This window comes from Lampetra planeri, unplaced genomic scaffold (genome assembly GCF_965212315.1).
Source record: "Lampetra planeri unplaced genomic scaffold, kcLamPlan1.2.h2 scaffold_481, whole genome shotgun sequence".
Taxonomy (NCBI): domain Eukaryota; kingdom Metazoa; phylum Chordata; class Hyperoartia; order Petromyzontiformes; family Petromyzontidae; genus Lampetra; species Lampetra planeri.
The window spans coordinates 26,349-47,500 of record NW_027615304.1 but is presented as its reverse complement, the minus strand read 5'-3'; the positions used below and the strand labels follow the sequence as shown (position 1 = coordinate 47,500).

At 51.1% G+C, this 21,152-nt stretch overlaps 1 long non-coding RNA gene across 1 annotated transcript in view; it reads left to right on the top strand.

Moving 5' to 3' along the window:
- The window catches only part of LOC144741232 (uncharacterized), a 2,310-nt gene extending 985 nt beyond the window's left edge, over positions 1–1,325 (top strand). Inside the window, exon 2 of the long non-coding RNA XR_013589940.1 lies at positions 303–1,325. This is a non-coding gene — a long non-coding RNA (uncharacterized LOC144741232). The remainder of the gene's footprint in view (positions 1–302) is intronic.
- The last annotated feature ends 19,827 nt before the right edge of the window (positions 1,326–21,152 follow it).

The following is a 21,152-nucleotide window of genomic DNA, read 5'->3' as shown; positions in this document are numbered from 1 at the left end:
CACGGCCACCGTGAACCCCACCCACCCACACGGCCACCGTGAACCCCACCCACCCACACGGCCACCGTGAACCCCACCCACCCACCCACACGGCCGTCGTGAACCCCACCCACCCACACGGCCACCGTGAACCCCACCCACCCACCCACACGGCCATCGTGAACCCCACCCACCCACACGGCCATTGTGAACCCCACCCACCCACACGGCCATCGTGAACCCCACCCACCCACCCACACGGCCATCGTGAACCCCACCCACCCACGACGGCCGTCGTGAACCCCACCCACCGTCTCTTTCAGACGCGCGTCGAGGACTCTCCTCCAATCACGTTGGAGCTCTCTGCGCCTCCTCAGCCAATCGGCACGGAGGACACCGACTCTGCACCGTCCAATCAGCAGCAGCGTTACCGCCCCCACCACCGCCCTCACCACCGGCGCCACCACCAGCAGCAGCAGCAGCCAATGAGAGGCGACGACGCAGACAGGGGCGGCTACTTGCCAACCAATCACAGCGGACATAACTGGACGAGGGGTGGGGACGGTTGGAGGAGACCGGCGAATCAGAGGGAGCCGTTTGGCCGTGCGGCCAATCAGAGGAGAGCTCTGTCAGGGGCCATTGGAAGCGAGGAGAGTTCGACCAATCAGGAAACGGGATGTTGGGAGGAGCCCCGCGAGCCGACCAATGGAAGGGCGGTTTCTTCGACGATGCTTTCGACCAATCGTGGAAGAGCGAGGGCCAATCGGAGTCGCCCATTCGCCGAGAGAACGGCCAATCGGAGCCCAGCTTCTTCGCACTCGGCCAATGAGGATGGAGGATCCTCAGTAGCCAATGGGAATGCAGCTTCTTCACGATCGGCGAACGATGATGCCGCATCTTCAGTAGCCAATGAGAGTCCAGCTGTTTCGCAATCGGCCAATCGGAGCCCAGCTTCTTCGCACTCGGCCAATGAGGATGGAGGATCCTCAGTAGCCAATGGGAATGCAGCTTCTTCACGATCGGCGAATGATGATGCAGCATCTTCAGTAGCCAATGAGAGTCCAGCTGTTTCGCAATCGGCCAATGGGAGCGCAGCGTCTTCGGTAGCCAATCAGATTGAAGGGACTTATTGTGGGTCGTCTTCGCGGACCAATCAGGACTCGCCATCATTGCCTTCATCGCCATTGACCAATGAGAGATTGGAATACTCGGTAGCCAATGAGGTTGGGGCATCTTCATCGGCCAATCGCAGGCCATTGTCTGCATCGGCCAACCAGAGGCGGCCAGGATTCTCTCCAGCCAATCACAGGGCTCGATTGTCGGCCAATCCCAAGCCAGCTTATACATTGGCCAATCACGGTGAAGAACACTGTTCAACCACCCACAGACAAGTTTGTTCAACCGCCAATCGCAGGCCAGTGCCTTCAGCCAATCAGAGGCCAGCATTGCCGTCAACCAATCAGAACTCGTCTTCTGCTACAGCCAACCAGAAACCAGCATATTCATCGGCCAATCACAGGCAAGATTGCTCGTCAGCCAATCGGAGCTCTGCGGCCCCAGTAGCCAATAGGAGCTCGGCATTTTTATCGGCCAATCGGAACATGGATTCTGCGACGACCATCAGCGGGCCATCATCTTCGTCGGCCAATCAGAAGCCGGCTTACTCGGCAACCAACCGCAGAATAGTGCCTGCGTCGACCAATCGGAGGCCAGCATACGCGTCGGCCGATCCCGAGTCTTCATCGACCAATCGCAGCGAAGAACACCATTCGACCAATCGCAAGCCAGCTTCTGCGAGAGCCAATGACAGAGCAGCATGCTTGTCGGCCAATGACGCACCAGCATTCTCGTCGGCCAATCAAAGGCCACCACATTACTCGTCGGCCAATCAGAGGCCAGCACATTTCTCATCGGCCAATCAGAGGCCAGCTTTCGAAGCGGCGAATAGCAGCAGCCGGGGGAGGGGACGCGGTGGGAATGGGAGGGGCCGGGCAGGCCCCAGGGCATGCTGGGATAATTCCCATGATGCATCGGGAGGGAGGGCAGCTTCCGATTGGTCGATAGAACGTAAAGCGGACGTGTGACGGGAACCATAGTGTCATCCCATACAGAACCAGTGTCATCCCATACAGAACCAGTGTCATCCCATACAGAACCATAGTGTCATCCCATACAGAACCCTCATCCCATACAGAACCCTCATCCCATACAGAACCCTCATCCCATACAGAACCCTCATCCCATACAGAACCAGAGTCTAATCCCATACAGAACCAGAGTGTCATCCCATACAGAACCCTCATCCCATACAGAACCCTCATCCCATACAGAATCCACATCCCATACAAAATCCTCATCCCATACAGATCCCTGGTCCGTGGTGGTGGCTAAAACGCAGCGAGTTGGCACAGTAAGGGGCACAGGTGGTGGTACATCTGCCAGTGACCTCCTCCTGCACCTAGCCTGGCACAGCAGTCAACCCATGGCACCTGCAGGGTCTGTCCCGTGACCTCCTCCTGCACCTAGCCTGGCACAGCAGTCAACCCATGGCACCTGCAGGGTCTGTCCCGTGACCTCCTCCTCCTGCACCTAGCCTGGCACAGCAGTCAACCCATGGCACCTGCTGGGTTTGTCACGTGACCTCCTGCACCTAGCCTGGCACACCAGTCAACCCATGGCACCTGCAGGGTCTGTCACGTGACCTCCTCCTGCACCTAGCCTGGCACAGCAGTCAACCCATGGCACCTGCAGGGTCTGTCCCGTGACCTCCTCCTCCTGCACCTAGCCTGGCACAGCAGTCAACCCATGGCACCTGCTGGGTCTGTCACGTGACCTCCTCCTCCTGCACCTAGCCTGGCACAGCAGTCAACCCATGGCACCTGCAGGGTCTGTCCCGTGACCTCCTCCTCCTGCACCTAGCCTGGCACAGCAGTCAACCCATGGCACCTGCTGGGTTTGTCACGTGACCTCCTGCACCTAGCCTGGCACACCAGTCAACCCATGGCACCTGCAGGGTCTGTCACGTGACCTCCTCCTGCACCTAGCCTGGCACAGCAGTCAACCCATGGCACCTGCAGGGTCTGTCCCGTGACCTCCTCCTCCTGCACCTAGCCTGGCACAGCAGTCAACCCATGGCACCTGCTGGGTCTGTCACGTGACCTCCTCCTCCTGCACCTAGCCTGGCACAGCAGTCAACCCATGGCACCTGCTGGGTCTGTCCCGTGACCTCCTCCTCCTGCACCTAGCCTGGCACAGCAGTCAACCCAATGGCACCTGCTGGGTCTGTCCCGTGACCTCCTCCTCCTGCACCTAGCCTGGCACAGCAGTCAACCCATGGCACCTGCTGGGTCTGTCACGTGACCTCCTCCTCCTGCACCTAGCCTGGCACAGCAGTCAACCCAATGGCACCTGCAGGGTCTGTCCCGTGACCTCCTGCACCTAGCCTGGCACAGCAGTCAACCCATGGCACCTGCAGGGTCTGTCCCGTGACCTGATGCACCTAGCCTGGCACAGCAGTCAACCCATGGCACCTGCAGGGTCTGTCCCGTGACCTCCTCCTCCTGCACCTAGCCTGGCACAGCAGTCAACCCATGGCACCTGCAGGGTCTGTCCCGTGACCTCCTGCACCTAGCCTGGCACAGCAGTCAACCCATGGCACCTGCAGGGTCTGTCCCGTGACCTGATGCACCTAGCCTGGCACAGCAGTCAACCCATGGCACCTGCAGGGTCTGTCCCGTGACCTGATGCACCTAGCCTGGCACAGCAGTCAACCCATGGCACCTGCAGGGTCTGTCCCGTGACCTGATGCACCTAGCCTGGCACAGCAGTCCTCCTCCTGCACCTAGCCTGGCACAGCAGTCAACCCATGGCACCTGCAGGGTCTGTCCCGTGACCTGATGCACCTAGCCTGGCACAGCAGTCAACCCATGGCACCTGCAGGGTCTGTCCCGTGACCTGATGCACCTAGCCTGGCACAGCAGTCAACCCATGGCACCTGCAGGGTCTGTCCCGTGACCTGATGCACCTAGCCTGGCACAGCAGTCAACCCATGGCACCTGCAGGGTCTGTCCCGTGACCTCCTCCTCCTGCACCTAGCCTGGCACAGCAGTCAACCCATGGCACCTGCAGGGTCTGTCCCGTGACCTCCTCCTCCTGCACCTAGCCTGGCACAGCAGTCAACCCATGGCACCTGCAGGGTCTGTCCCGTGACCTCCTCCTCGTGCACCTAGCCTGGCACAGCAGTCAACCCATGGCACCTGCAGGGTCTGTCCCGTGACCTCCTCCTCCTGCACCTAGCCTGGCACAGCAGTCAACCCATGGCACCTGCAGGGTCTGTCCCGTGACCTCCTCCTCGTGCACCTAGCCTGGCACAGCAGTCAACCCATGGCACCTGCTGGGTCTGTCCCGTGATCTCCTCCTCCTGCACCTAGCCTGGCACAGCAGTCAACCCATGGCACCTGCTGGGTCTGTCCCGTGACCTCCTCCTGCACCTAGCCTGGCACAGCAGTCAACCCATGGCACCTGCAGGGTCTGTCACGTGACCTCCTCCTCCTGCACCTAGCCTGGCACAGCAGTCAACCCATGGCACCTGCAGGGTCTGTTCCGTGACCTCCTGCACCTAGCCTGGCACAGCAGTCAACCCATGGCACCTGCAGGGTCTGTTCCGTGACCTCCTGCACCTAGCCTGGCACAGCAGTCAACCCATGGCACCTGCAGGGTCTGTTCCGTGACCTCCTGCACCTAGCCTGGCACAGCAGTCAACCCATGGCACCTGCTGGGTCTGTCCGGTGACCTCCTCCTGCACCTAGCCTGGCACAGCAGTCAACCCATGGCACCTGCAGGGTCTGTCCCGTGACCTGATGCACCTAGCCTGGCACAGCAGTCAACCCATGGCACCTTGCAGGGTCTGTTCCGTGACCTCCTGCACCTAGCCTGGCACAGCAGTCAACCCATGGCACCTGCAGGGTCTGTTCCGTGACCTTCTGCACCTAGCCTGGCACAGCAGTCAACCCATGGCACCTGCAGGGTCTGTCACGTGACCTCCTCCTCCTGCACCTAGCCTGGCACAGCAGTCAACCCATGGCACCTGCAGGGTCTGTCACGTGACCTCCTCCTGCACCTAGCCTGGCACAGCAGTCAACCCATGGCACCTGCTGGGTCTGTCACGTGACCTCCTCCTCCTGCACCTAGCCTGGCACAGCAGTCAACCCATGGCACCTGCAGGGTCTGTCACGTGACCTCCTCCTGCACCTAGCCTGGCACAGCAGTCAACCCATGGCACCTGCTGGGTCTGTCACGTGACCTCCTCCTGCACCTAGCCTGGCACAGCAATCAACCCATGACACCTGCAGGGTCTGTCACGTGACCTCCTCCTGCACCTAGCCTGGCACAGCAGTCAACCCATGGCACCTGCTGGGTCTGTCACGTGACCTCCTCCTGCACCTAGCCTGGCACAGCAGTCAACCCATGGCACCTGCTGGGTCTGTCACGTGACCTCCTCCTGCACCTAGCCTGGCACTCTCATTGGTGGGTAGTCCGTTGAAGGCTCTTTGTTTTTGGTGGTGGAGGGTGGTGATGGTCGTGATATCTGTGGTCACCACCATCACCACCACCATCACTATCACGACCACCATCACCACCATCACCACCATCACCACTGTCACTACCACCACCACTACTAACACTGCTACTGTCACTACCACCACCATATCCACTATTACCACCACTACCATCACGACCACCACTACAACCACTACCACTACAACCACTACTACCACTACTACCACTATTACCACTTACTACTACCACCACCACCACTACCATCACTACCACCACCACTACCACCACTACCACCACTACCACTGCTACTACCACCACCACTACCACCACTACCACCACCACTACCACCACTACCACCACCACTACCACCACTACCACCACCACTACCACCACTACCACCACCACTACCACCACTACCACCACCACTACCACCACTACCACCACTACCACTGTTACTACCACCACTACCACCACTACCACCACTACCACCACTACCACCACTACCACCACTACCACTGCTACTACCACCACCACTACCACCACTACCACCACTACCACCACCACTACCACCACTACCACCACTACCACTGTTACTACCACCACTACCACCACCACTACTACCACTACCACCACTACTACCACTACCACTGCTACTACCACCACCACTACCACCACTACCACCACTACCACCACTACCACCACCACTACCACCACTACCACCACTACCACCACCACTACCACCACTACCACCACTACCACTGTTACTACCACCACTACCACCACCACTACTACCACTACCACCACTACTACCACTACCACTGCTACTACCACCACCACTACCACCACTACCACCACTACCACCACTACCACCACCACTACCACCACTACCACCACCACTACCACCACTACCACCACTACCACTGTTACTACTACCACCACCACTACCACCACTACCACCACTACCACTGCTACTACCACCACCATTACCACCACCACTACTCATCACTACCACCACTACCACTGCTACTACCACCACCACTACCACCACCACTACTCATCACTACCACCACTACCACCACCACCACTACCACCACTACCACCACCACCACTACCACCACTACCACCACTACCACCACCACTACCACCACTACCACCACTACCACCACTACCACCACCACCACTACCACCACTACCACCACCACTACCACCACTACCACCACCACTACCACCACCACTACCACCACTACCACCACTACCACTGCTACTACCACCACCACCACTACCACCACTACCACCACCACTACCACCACCACTACCACCACTACCACCACTACCACTGTTACTACCACCACCACCACTACCACCACTACCACCACCACCACTACCACCACCACTACTCATCACTACCACCACTACCACCACCACTACCACCACTACCACCACCACTACCACCACTACCACCACTACCACTGTTACTACTACCACCACCACTACCACCACTACCACCACCACTACCACCACTACCACCACTACCACTGCTACTACCACCACCACTACCACCACTACCACCACCACTACTCATCACTACCACCACTACCACCACCACCACTACCACCACTACCACCACCACTACCACCACTACCACCACTACCACTGCTACTACCACCACCACCACTACCACCACTACCACCACCACCACTACCACCACTACCACCACCACTACCACCACCACTACCACCACTACCACCACTACCACTGTTACTACCACCACCACTACCACCACTACCACCACCACTACCACCACTACCACCACCACTACCACCACTACCACCACCACTACCACCACTACCACCACCACTACCACCACTACCACCACTACCACTGCTACTACCACCACCACCACTACCACCACTACCACCACCACTACTCATCACTACCACCACTACCACCACCACTACCACCACTACCACCACTACCACTGTTACTACCACCACCACCACTACCACTGCTACTACCACCACCACTACCACCACTACCACCACTACCACCACCACTACCACCACTACCACCACCACTACCACCACTACCACCACCACTCCCACCACTACCACCACTACCACCACTACCACTGTTACTACCACCACCACCACTACCACCACTACCACCACCACTACCACCACTACCACCACTACCACTGCTACTACCACCACCACTACCACCACTACCACCACTACCACCACCACTACCACCACCACTACCACTACCACCACCACTACCACCACTACCACCACCACTACCACCACTACCACCACTACCACCACCACTACCACCACTACTACCACTACCACTGCTACTACCACCACCACCACTACCACCACTACCACCACCACTACCACCACTACTACCACTACCACTGCTACTACCACCACCACTACCACCACTACCACCACTACCACCACCACTACCACCACTACCACCACTACCACTGTTACTACCACCACTACCACCACTACCACCACCACTACCACCACTACCACCACTACCACCACTACCACTGTTACTACCACCACCACCACTACCACCACTACCACCACCACTACCACTACCACCACTACCACTACCACCACTACCACTGCTACTACCACCACCACTACCACCACTACCACCACTACCACCACTACCACCACTACCACTGTTACTACCACCACCACCACTACCACCACTACCACCACCACCACCACTACCACTGCTACTACCACCACCACTACCACCACCACTACTCATCACTACCACCACTACCACCACCACCACTACCACCACTACCACCACCACTACCACCACTACCACCACTACCACTGTTACTACTACCACCACCACTACCACCACTACCACCACCACTACCACCACTACCACCACTACCACTGCTACTACCACCACCACTACCACCACTACCACCACCACTACCACCACTACCACCACTACCACTGTTACTACTACCACCACCACTACCACCACTACCACTGCTACTACCACCACCACTACCACCACTACCACCACCACTACTCATCACTACCACCACTACCACCACCACCACTACCACCACCACTACCACCACTACCACCACTACCACTGTTACTACTACCACCACCACTACCACCACTACCACCACCACTACCACCACTACCACCACCACTACCACCACTACCACCACTACCACTGCTACTACCACCACCACTACCACCACTACCACCACCACTACCACCACTACCACCACTACCACCACTACCACTGTTACTACTACCACCACCACTACCACCACTACCACCACTACCACCACTACCACTGCTACTACCACCACCACTACCACCACTACCACCACTACTCATCACTACCACCACCACTACTACCACTTACTACCACCACCACGACTATCACCACTACTACCACTTACCACTACCACTACTACCACTTACTACCACCACCACCACTACTACTACCACCACTTCCACCACTACCACCACCACTACCACCACTTCCACCACTACCACTACCACCACTACCACCACCACCACCACTACCACCACCACCACTACCACCACCACTACCACCACCACCACTACTACTACCACCACTTCCACCACTACCACCACCACTACCACCACTTCCACTACTACCACTACCACCACTACCACCACCACCACCACGGGCCCCCCACAACTGCTACTGTGACACCACGTGGTGTGCCCCAGGGGCGGTTTCTTCATTAGGGCGATTGGGCGACGCACCACCAATGTCATTCAACCACAGAGTCACGCGAGCCGTCACTGTGCAGCCTCTGGATATAGTCCAATCAGCGTCACGTCACGTTCTGCGGAGTACCGGTCTCTTTTTGGGTGATTTCCCTCCGGCTGAGAATCGCCCCGAGTCTTCCCGTAGACTTACATTCAAAGATGTTTTTCTTCGAACGGGGGGCGCTGCAATGCATTCTCTATGGCCTCCGGGAGGGCTCGCCCTAACGTGCCTGCGTCATCACACGTAAGCACGTTTCATCCAACAATATAATGTGTCGCCACCTAGTGGAATCTTTAATAAAAGAAACTTGAGTGGTTTGTTTTAACAGTGAGTATAGAAACAAACAAGATGTATTGTAAGAGTCACTTTATTTTTCATTAATATTAAAGAAGTCAAGTTGCCTTTACATGCTTAAGCTGTTCATTTATCTATTGCATGGGTGGACCTTATCCTTATCAATCATCCAGACATTTGCCCGCCCCCCCCCCCCCCCCCCTGAGAGATTTTGCAGGAGCCGCCACTGGTGTGCCCCCTACAACTGCTGCCGCAGGCCTCGTGTGATGGATCTGTGTCCTTGCGCGTTGAAGGTGTCGCGATGTGATGGAGGTGGTTTGCTGCACGTGTGCACATTAAATATAGAATTGGCGAACGCAAAATCGAGGCCACGTGTTCTCTGTTCACAATCCCAGCTGTGTGTGTGTCTGTGTGTGTCTGTGTGTGTCTGTGTGTGTCTGTGTGTCTGTGTCAGCTGTGTGTGTGTGTGTCAGCTGTGTCTCTGTGTGTGTGTCTGTGTGTGTGACATTAAATATAGAATTGGCGAACGCAAAATCGAGGCCACGTGTTCTCTGTTCACAATCCCAGCTGTGTGTGTGTCTGTGTGTGTCTGTGTGTGTCTGTGTGTGTCTGTGTGTCTGTGTCAGCTGTGTGTGTGTGTGTGTCAGCTGTGTCTCTGTGTGTGTGTCTGTGTGTGTGACATTAAATATAGAATTGGCGAACGCAAAATCGAGGCCACGTGTTCTCTGTTCACAATCCCAGCTGTGTGTGTGTCTGTGTGTGTCTGTGTCAGCTGTGTGTGTGTGTGTGTCAGCTGTGTCTCTGTGTGTGTGTCTGTGTGTGTGACATTAAATATAGAATTGGCGAACGCAAAATCGAGGCCACGTGTTCTCTGTTCACAATCCCAGCTGTGTGTGTGTCTGTGTGTGTCTGTGTGTCTGTGTCAGCTGTGTGTGTTTGTGTCAGCTGTGTCTGTGTGTGTCAGCTGTGTCTGTGTGTGTGTGTGTGTCATTAAATATAGAATTGGCGAACGCAAAATCGAGGCCACGTGTTCTCTGTTCACAATCCCAGCTGTGTGTGTGTCTGTGTGTGTCAGCTGTGTATGTCTGTGTCAGCTGTTTGTGTGTGTGTGTCTCTGTGTGTGTCAGCTGTATCTTTGTGTGTGTCAGCTGTATCTGTGTGTGTCTCTTTGTGTGTGTGTCTCTTTGTGTGTGTGTCTCTTTGTGTGTCTCTGTGTGTGTGTCTCTGTGTCAGCTGTGTGTATGCGTGTCTGTGTGTGTCAGCTGTGTGTGTGTGTGTGTCTCTGTGTCAGCTGTCAGCTGTGTCTCTGCGTGTCTCTGTGTGTCTCTGTGTGTGTCTCTGTCTGTGTCAGCTGTGTGTGTCAGCTGTGTCTCTGTGTGTCTGTGTGTCTCTGTGTGTGTGTCTCTGTGTGTGTCAGCTGTGTCTCTGTGTGTGTGTCTCTGTGTGTGTGTCTCTGTGTGTGTGTCTCTGTGTGTCTGTGTGTCTCTGTGTGTGTGTCTATGTGTGTGTCTCTGTGTGTGTGTCTCGCTAACAGCACTTGCCCCTACTGTCAAGGCTATACGGGGGATCTTTGGTCTCTGTGTGTCTGTGTGTGTCTCTGTGTGTGTTTCAGCTGTGTCTGTGTGTGTGTTTCAGCTGTGTCTGTTCCACCTGAAGACGGAGGCTTGTGTTGCCTCCGAAACGTCGTGATTTTTATTAATTTTTTTACTTTTATTAATTAAAAAATGTTACCTACGTGACTTTACCGAAAAAAGTCAAGAATATATTTAATTAATATTTTATTTAAATTTGCGCATTTTGACGTGACGTCACATTTTTCAAACCCCCCCTCCCCCCCCTCGTCACACATCGTCACAAATGTCTGACCCCCCTCCCCCCCCTCGGTGCGTGACGTCATTTATGGACGGCCCCTACCACAAAACCTGACTCTGACGCTGCTGATGAGACGTTGAAAGTGGAAACTCGCTCTCTCCTACAGCCATCTAGGGCAGCTCACTAACACAAAACCTGACTCTGACGCTGCTGATGAGACGTTGAAAGTGGAAACCCGCTCCCTCCTACAGCCATCTAGGGCAGCTCACGAACACAAAACCTGACTCTGACGCTGCTGATGAGACGTTGAAAGTGGAAACCCGCTCCCTCCTACAGCCATCTAGGGCAGCTCATTAACACAAAACCTGACTCTGACGCTGCTGATGAGACGTTGAAAGTGGAAACTCGCTCCTGCCTACAGCCATCTTGGGCAGCTCACGAACACAAAACCTGACTCTGACGCAGCTGATGAGACGTTGAAAGTGGAAACTCGCTCCCTCCTACAGCTCACGAACACAAAACCTGACTGACGCTGCTGATGAGACGTTGAAAGTGGAAACTCGCTCCTGCCTACAGCCATCTAGGGCAGCTCACGAACACAAAACCTGACTATGACGCAGCTGATGAGACGTTGAAAGTGGAAACTCGCTCCCTCCTACAGCTCACGAACACAAAACCTGACTCTGACGCTGCTGATGAGACGTTGAAAGTGGAAACTCGCTCCTGCCTACAGCCATCTAGGGCAGCTCACGAACACAAAACCTGACTGACGCTGCTGATGAGACGTTGAAAGTGGAAACCCGCTCCCTCCTACAGCCATCTAGGGCAGCTCACGAACACAAAACCTGACTCTGACGCTGCTGATGAGACGTTGAAAGTGGAAACTCGCTCTCTCCTACAGCCATCTAGGGCAGCTCACAGACACAAAACCTGACTCTGACGCTGCTGATGAGACGTTGAAAGTGGAAACCCGCTCCCTCCTACAGCCATCTAGGGCAGCTCATTAACACAAAACCTGACTCTGACGCTGCTGATGAGACGTTGAAAGTGGAAACTCGCTCCTGCCTACAGCCATCTTGGGCAGCTCACGAACACAAAACCTGACTCTGACGCAGCTGATGAGACGTTGAAAGTGGAAACTCGCTCCCTCCTACAGCTCACGAACACAAAACCTGACTGACGCTGCTGATGAGACGTTGAAAGTGGAAACTCGCTCCTGCCTACAGCCATCTAGGGCAGCTCACGAACACAAAACCTGACTATGACGCAGCTGATGAGACGTTGAAAGTGGAAACTCGCTCCCTCCTACAGCTCACGAACACAAAACCTGACTCTGACGCTGCTGATGAGACGTTGAAAGTGGAAACTCGCTCCTGCCTACAGCCATCTAGGGCAGCTCACGAACACAAAACCTGACTGACGCTGCTGATGAGACGTTGAAAGTGGAAACCCGCTCCCTCCTACAGCCATCTAGGGCAGCTCACGAACACAAAACCTGACTCTGACGCTGCTGATGAGACGTTGAAAGTGGAAACTCGCTCTCTCCTACAGCCATCTAGGGCAGCTCACAGACACAAAACCTGACTCTGACGCTGCTGATGAGACGTTGAAAGTGGGAACCCTGTTCCTTGCCACGTGGCTGGAGGGCGTCCATTTTTTTCTTCTAAGTGACGTCACTCCCCGTGGGGGGAGGGGGCGGTGACACGCCCGCGGTGACGTCACGGCCGCAGACGTCATCACCCGCACGTGATGAAAACCCGCTGCGGGAGCCACGCCCCACGGTTGTGACGTCATTGCCGATGAAAGAACGCCACCCCGCCCGTTATGACGTAATCCCATCAGGCTCATCCTGCGCGTGACGTCATTGGCAACGGAGCCACGCCCCCCTCCCCGGTTTCAATGACGTCATCGCGCACGGGGGGATGAGGGGCGGGGTTTATGTGGTGGTTGGGGGGGATGAGGGGCGGGGTTTATGTGGCGGTTGGGGGGATGAGGGGCGGGGTTTATGTGGCGGTTGGGGGGATAAGGGGCGGGGTTCATGTGGTGGTTGGGGGGATAAGGGGCGGGGTTTATGTGGCGGTTGGGGGGGATGAGGGGCGGGGTTTATGTGGCGGTTGGGGGGGATGAGGGGCGGGGTTTATGTGGCGGTTGGGGGGGATGAGGGGCGGGGTTTATGTGGCGGTTGGGGGGGATGAGGGGCGGGGTTTATGTGGCGGTTGGGGGGGATGAGGGGCGGGGTTTATGTGGCGGTTGGGGGGGGATGAGGGGCGGGGTTTATGTGGCGGTTGGGGGGGATGAGGGGCGGGGTTTATGTGGCGGTTGGGGGGATGAGGGGCGGGGTTCATGTGGCGGTTGGGGGGATGAGGGGCGGGGTTTAGGTGAGGGGGGCGTGGCTTTCTTTGTAAGGGGGTGGGGCGAATTCGATTTAAAGCTTTCGTGACTGCAGGGATTCATCTTCTTGGTTCTTTCGGTAAAGTCATCACGTAGAATGGAAATAATAAAATAATAAAAATAAAACATAATAAAAGAAGAATTTATTCTATTTCATTATTTCCATTCTACGTGACTTTACCGAAAGAACCAAGAAGAGGGGTGGGGCGAGTTGCGGCTGCTGAAGGGCGGGGCTCGTGTAGGGGGGTGAGGAGGCGGGGCTAGTGTAGGGGGGGGTGAGGAGGCGGGGCTAGTGTAGGGGGTCTGTGAGGGGGCGGGGCTAGTGTAGGGGGTGTGTGAGGGGGCGGGGCTAGTGGTGGGTGTGTGTGTGAGGGGGCGGGGCTAGTGTAGGGGGTGTGTGAGGGGGCGGGGTTAGTGTAGGGGGGGTGTGAGGGGGCGGGGCTCGTGCGGGATGAGGGGGCGGGGCTAGTGTAGGGGGGGTGTGAGGAGGCGGGGCTAGTGTAGGGGGGTGGTGTGAGGGGGCGGGGCTAGTGTAGGGGGGGGTGAGGAGGCGGGGCTAGTGTAGGGGGTGTGAGGGGGCGGGGTTAGTGTAGAGGGGTGTGAGGGGGCGGGGCTAGTGTAGGGGGTGTGAGGGGGCGGGGCTAGTGTAGGGGGTGTGTGAGGGGGCGGGGTTAGTGTAGAGGGGTGTGAGGGGGCGGGGCTCGTGCGGGATGAGGGGGCGGGGCTAGTGTAGGGGGGGTGTGAGGAGGCGGGGTTAGTGTAGGGGGTGGTGTGAGGGGGCGGGGCTAGTGTAGGGGGGGGTGAGGAGGCGGGGCTAGTGTAGGGGGTGTGAGGGGGCGGGGCTAGTGGGGAATGAAGGGGCGGGGCTAGTGATGTTGGGGGGCGGGGCTTGGTGATGCCCCGCCCCCTCACCCCCCACTCGCGCTCCCCATTCACAACAACAGCCGCAGCCTCTCGCTCTCCCACACAAACAACAACCACAACCGCCACCACCGTCAACAACAACAACAACAACCGCCACCACCGTCAACAACAACAACCGCCACCACCGTCAACAACAACAACCGCCGTTATCCTACAACCGCATTGTACGATTGCAACGATGACGGTTATAACAATAACAACAACGTTGACGCTAATTAACATAATTGACACATTGTGAGGGTCACCAACACCCCCCCACCCCCCCGCGTGTTATCAATTTAAGCGGGAAAAAAAATAAGCAAATATCGATTATTTATTTATTAACAACATACACACGAGATCAATAAATTATTCCCCCCTCACGTTTCAAAGGAAGGGGTGGTTGTTGGTGGTGGTGTTGGTGGGAGGAGAGAGAGAAAAAAAAACGTAAATTTATTCCCTCAAAATTATAAATTTATATATTTGGGGTTGGAAAAAAATCATTGACGCTTCACCGTTGTGTGGTCGGCCGTAGCGATAATAAGAAGAATCATTAAGCCACCCGATTAATTTATATTTTAATTAAATTTGTTTTATTATCGCCGTGAGGGAGGGTGGTGGTTGGTGGTGGTGGTGGCGGCGGCTTTCGTCGAAGGAGGTTGTGAAGATGCTGCTGAGAATCTCCAATTCCTCCTCTTCATCTTCTTGTTCTCGACAATAACGTAATGATTTTATTATTATATATTACACACTACATTTTTACACCCTCACACATTCCAACCACTTCTAATCTTTATCGGGTCCCTATTTCTTATTATTTTATCTCCTTATTTTTGCTTCGAGTGCGGTTTTTTTTAAATTAAATAACGACGATTTCTTATTTCTTATCTTATTATAAACTGGCTATATTTATATAAATATAATAACAATGTCATCATCATCGCTGCTTGTTTGGTGGTGACATTTGTGTTGATTTATGATTGTAATTCGATTCGACGCAGCGATTTTGTTATACGAGCTGAGTTTATAGAAATTGTTTATAAAAACGACGATACTTTTATTACATAGTCAATGAAAAGGGCATGTTTGTGTTTGAATGTTCACCACTAAGCAAACACAATATTTAAAGAGTTATAATAACGGAGCGAGCGAGCGAATGAGTGATGGTGGTGGTGGTAGATTTGTGATATAACGCAGTAATTTTACCATTGAATTCATAGCAAATTGTTATACAAAAAATTGACTAATACCTCTTATATAGTCGACTATGATGATAGCATATTTGTGTTCACAACCTAAATGTATAATAGTTATTATAATGGAGCTGAGTGATGGTGGTGGTGGTGATTTGTGATTTAACGCAGTAATTCTACCATTAGATTCATAGCAAATTGTTATACAAAATGATTAATATCGCTTATATAGTCGACTATGATGATATCATATTTGAATGTTCATCACTAAGCAACCTTAAATGTATTTAATAATTGTTATAATAATGGAGCTGAGTGGTGGTGGCTTACGATTTAACGCAGTAATTTTACCATTGAATTCATAGCAATTATTATACAAAAAATTGATTAATACCGCTTAGTTAGTCGACTATGATGATAGCATATTTGTGTTTTAATGTTCACCACAACCCTAAATGTATAATAGTTATTATAATGGAGCTGAGTGATGGTGATTTGTGATATAACGCAGTACTGTAATTCTACCATTGAATTCATAGCAATTATTATACAAAAAATTGATTAATATCGCTTATATAATCGACTATGATGATAGTATATTTGTGTTTGAATGTTCACCACTAAGCAACCTTAAATGTATTTAATAAGAGTTATAATAATGGAGCTGAGTGGTGGTGGTTTACGATTTAATGCAGCAATTTTACCATTAGATTCATAGCAATTATTATACAAAATTATGAATTTCGCTTATATAGTCGACTATGATGATAGTATGTTTGAATGTTCACTAAGCAACGTTAAATGTATTTAATAATAGTTATAATAATGGAGCTGAGTGGTGGTGGCTTACGATTTAACGCAGTAATTCTTCCATTGAATTTAAGACATCGGCCACAATATCAATTTTTATACAAAATTATTAATGTTTAAATCTCTTATAGGGTTCCTTCACCACAAAGAACCCTATAAGAGTGGTCATAACCGAGGCTTACGATTTAACGCGGTAATTTTAGTAACCATTGCGAGCTTTTAAAGACGTTTATTCGCAAATTGTGTTAAACACAATTAAAGACGTTTATTCGCAAATTGTGTTAAACACAATAATGTAGTCATTTATAGAAATCGGCAAATATAAAATCATTTCCCCTTGCAAAGATAAAACATTGCTAATCATCTCACGTGTTAAGGTAGTTATTTTAAGACGTTTTTTTAAATATCGTGTTTAGGAACAAATGTCGACGATTTAATATTGATGGTTTAATTTGCCGACATCATCTGTGATACACTAACATTCTAATGTTGATACTAACATTATAACGGTGATATTAACACGTAAGTTAACATTACTGTATAATATATATTAACATTATAACGGCGATATTATAGCATGTGAACATTCTAATATACTAACATTATAATGGTGATAGTAACATTTATGTGAACATTATAATGTACTAACATTATAATGGTGCTGTTAACATTAACATTCTAATTTTTTTTTTAATGTGTATATTGGAAAGTCAGTGAGTATTTAGTAACAAATAATTCCCCCTTAAGTTGTTGTTGATAGCCCGGTTAAAATAATAATAATGTTTATCACGATTTTAGTATAATAATTATCATCGCTGTTGCTTTACGTCAAAGGGGATTGTGATTCTAAGTGAGTGATGACGTAATGAGGGTGATGGTGTAATGATGATGGTGATGACGTAATAATGATGGTGTGACGTAATAATGATGGTGATGGTGGTGATGTAATGATGATGGTGATGACGTAATGATGATGGTGTGACGTAATGATGGTGACGATGACGTAATGGTGATGACGTAATGATGATGGTGTGATGTTGATGGTGGTGATGACGTAATGGTGATGGTGTGACGTAATGATGGTGTGACTTAATGATGATGGTGTGATGTTGATGGTGGTGATGACGTAATGATGATGGTGATGACGTAATTATGATGGTGTGATGGTGATGGTGTTGATGTAATAATGATGGTGTGACGTAATGATGATGGTGATGACGTAATGATGATGGTGTGACGTAATGATGGTGATGACGTAATGGTGATGGTGGTGATAACGTAATGATGATGGTGATGACGTAATGATGATGGTGTGATGGTGGTGATGTAATGATGATGGTGATGACGTAATGATGGTGGTGATGACGTAATGATGATGGTGATGACGTAATGGTGATGGTGTGACGTAATGATGATGGTGTGATGTTGATGGTGGTGATGACGTAATGGTGATGGTGTGATGGTGATGGTGGTGATGTAATGATGATGGTGATGACGTAATGGTGATGGTGACATAATGGTGATGGTGTGACATGTTGGTGATGGTGTGACGTAATGATGATGGTGTGATGTCGATGGTGGTGATGACGTAATGATGATGGTGTGATGGTGATGGTGGTGATGTAATGATGATGGTGATGACGTAATGGTGATGGTGACGTAATGATGTTAATCTTAGGATGACGTAATTTGATGTGATGATGGTGTGATGTTGATGGTGGTGTGACATAATGGTGATGGTGTGACGTAATGGTGATGGTGTGATGGTGGTGTGACGTAATGGTGATGGTGTGACGTAATGGTGATGGTGTGACGTAATGATGGTGTGACGTAATGATGGTGACGATGACGTAATGATGGTGACGACGTAATAATGATGGTGTGACGTAATGATGTTAATATATGAGGATGACGTAATTTGGTGTGATGGTGACGTAATGATGGTGTGATGGTGTGACGTAATGATGATGGTATGATGATGGTGTGACGTAATGATGATGCTAATATATGAGGATGACGTAATTTGGTGTGATGGTGATGGTGTGACGTAATGATGATGGTGATGATGTAATGATGTTAATATGATGACGTCATTTGGTGTGATGATGATGGTTTGATGATGGTGTGTTGTGATGACGTAATGATGACGTGATGATCACGTGATGGTGGTGTGTTGTGATGATGTAATGATGATGTGATGATCACGTGATGGTGGTGTGTTGTGATGACGTAATGATGATGTGATGATCACGTGATGGTGGTGTGATGTGATGACGTAATGATGATGAGATGATCACGTGATAGTGTTGTGATGACGTAATGATGATGTGACGATCACGTGATGGTGGTGTGTTGTGATGACGTAATGATGATGTGATGATCACGTGATGGTGATGTGTTGTGATGACGTAATGATGTGATGATCACGTGATGGTGGTGTGATGTGATGACGTAATGATGATGTGATGATCACGTGATGGTGATGTGTTGTGATGACGTAATGATGATGTGATGATCACGTGATGGTGGTGTGTTGTGATGACGTAATGATGATGAGATGATCACGTGATGGTGGTGTGTTGTGATGACGTAATGATGATGTGATGATCACGTGATGGTGGTGTGTTGTGATGATGTAATGATGATGTGATGATCACGTGATGGTGGTGTGTTGTGATGACGTAATGATGATGTGATGATCACGTGATGGTGGTGTGTTGTGATGATGTAATGATGATGTGATGATCACGTGATGGTGGTGTGTTGTGATGACGTAATGATGATGTGATGGTCACGTGATGGTGTGTTGTGATGACGTAATGATGATGTGATGATCACGTGATGATGGTGTGTTGTGATGACGTAATGATGATGTGATGATCACGTGATGGTGGTGTGTTGTGATGACGTAATGATGATGTGATGATCACGTGATGGTGGTGTGTTGTGATGACGTAATGATGATGTGATGGTCACGTGATGGTGGTGTGTTGTGATGACGTAATGATGATGTGATGATCACGTGATGGTGGTGTGTTGTGATGACGTAATGATGATGAGATGATCACGTGATGGTGTGTTGTGATGACGTAATGATGATGTGATGATCACGTGATGATGGTGTGTTGTGATGACGTAATGATGATGTGATGATCACGTGATGGTGGTGTGTTGTGATGACGTAATGATGATGAGATGATCACGTGATGGTGGTGTGTTGTGATGACGTAATGATGATGTGATGATCACGTGATGGTGATGTGTTGTGATGACGTAATGATGATGTGATGATCACGTGATGGTGGTGTGTTGTGATGACGTAATGATGATGTGATGATCACGTGATAGTGTGTTGTGATGACGTAATGATGATGTGATGATCACGTGATGGTGGTGTGTTGTGATGACGTAATGATGATGTGATGATCACGTGATGGTGATGTGTTGTGATGACGTAATGATGATGTGATGATCACGTGATGGTGGTGTGTTGTGATGACGTAATGATGATGTGATGATCACGTGATAGTGTGTTGTGATGACGTAATGATGATGTGATGATCACGTGATGGTGATGTGTTGTGATGACGTAATGATGATGTGATGATCACGTGATGGTGGTGTGTTGTGATGACGTAATGATGATGTGATGATCACGTGATGGTGATGTGTTGTGATGACGTAATGATGATGAGATGATCACGTGATGGTGGTGTGTTGTGATGACGTAATGATGATGTGATGATCACGTGATGGTGGTGTGTTGTGATGACGTAATGATGATGAGATGATCACGTGATGGTGATGTGTTGTGGTGATCACGTGATGGTGATGTGTTGTGATGACGTAATGATGATGTGATGATCACGTGATGGTGATGGTGTTGTGATGACGTAATGATGATGAGATGATCACGTGATGGTGGTGTGTTGTGATGACGTAATGATGATGTGATGATCACGTGATGGTGATGTGTTGTGATGACGTAATGATGATCACGTGATGGTGGTGTGATGACGTAATGATGATGTCATCATCACGTGATGATGTAATGATGTCATGTAATGATGATGTCATTATGTAATGATGAGATGATGTAATGACGTGATGTGTTGATGATGTAATGGTGTTTGAATGATGGGAATGATGTAATTGCGATGTGATTATGTTGCAATGGCTACATCGTTAACTATAAACGGTGATGCTGATGTCATCACAGTTACAATTTTACTGTAGCCACAATCACTACCATCACCATCACTATGATTTACTGTGACAGTCACAACCATCACCATGATCACCACCACCATCATCACAACCATCACAATCAATCATTGGCTATGCCAGTCATCAGCAACATCACCACCCCTATCATCACCACCACCCCTATCATCATCATCACCTCCACCATCATCATGA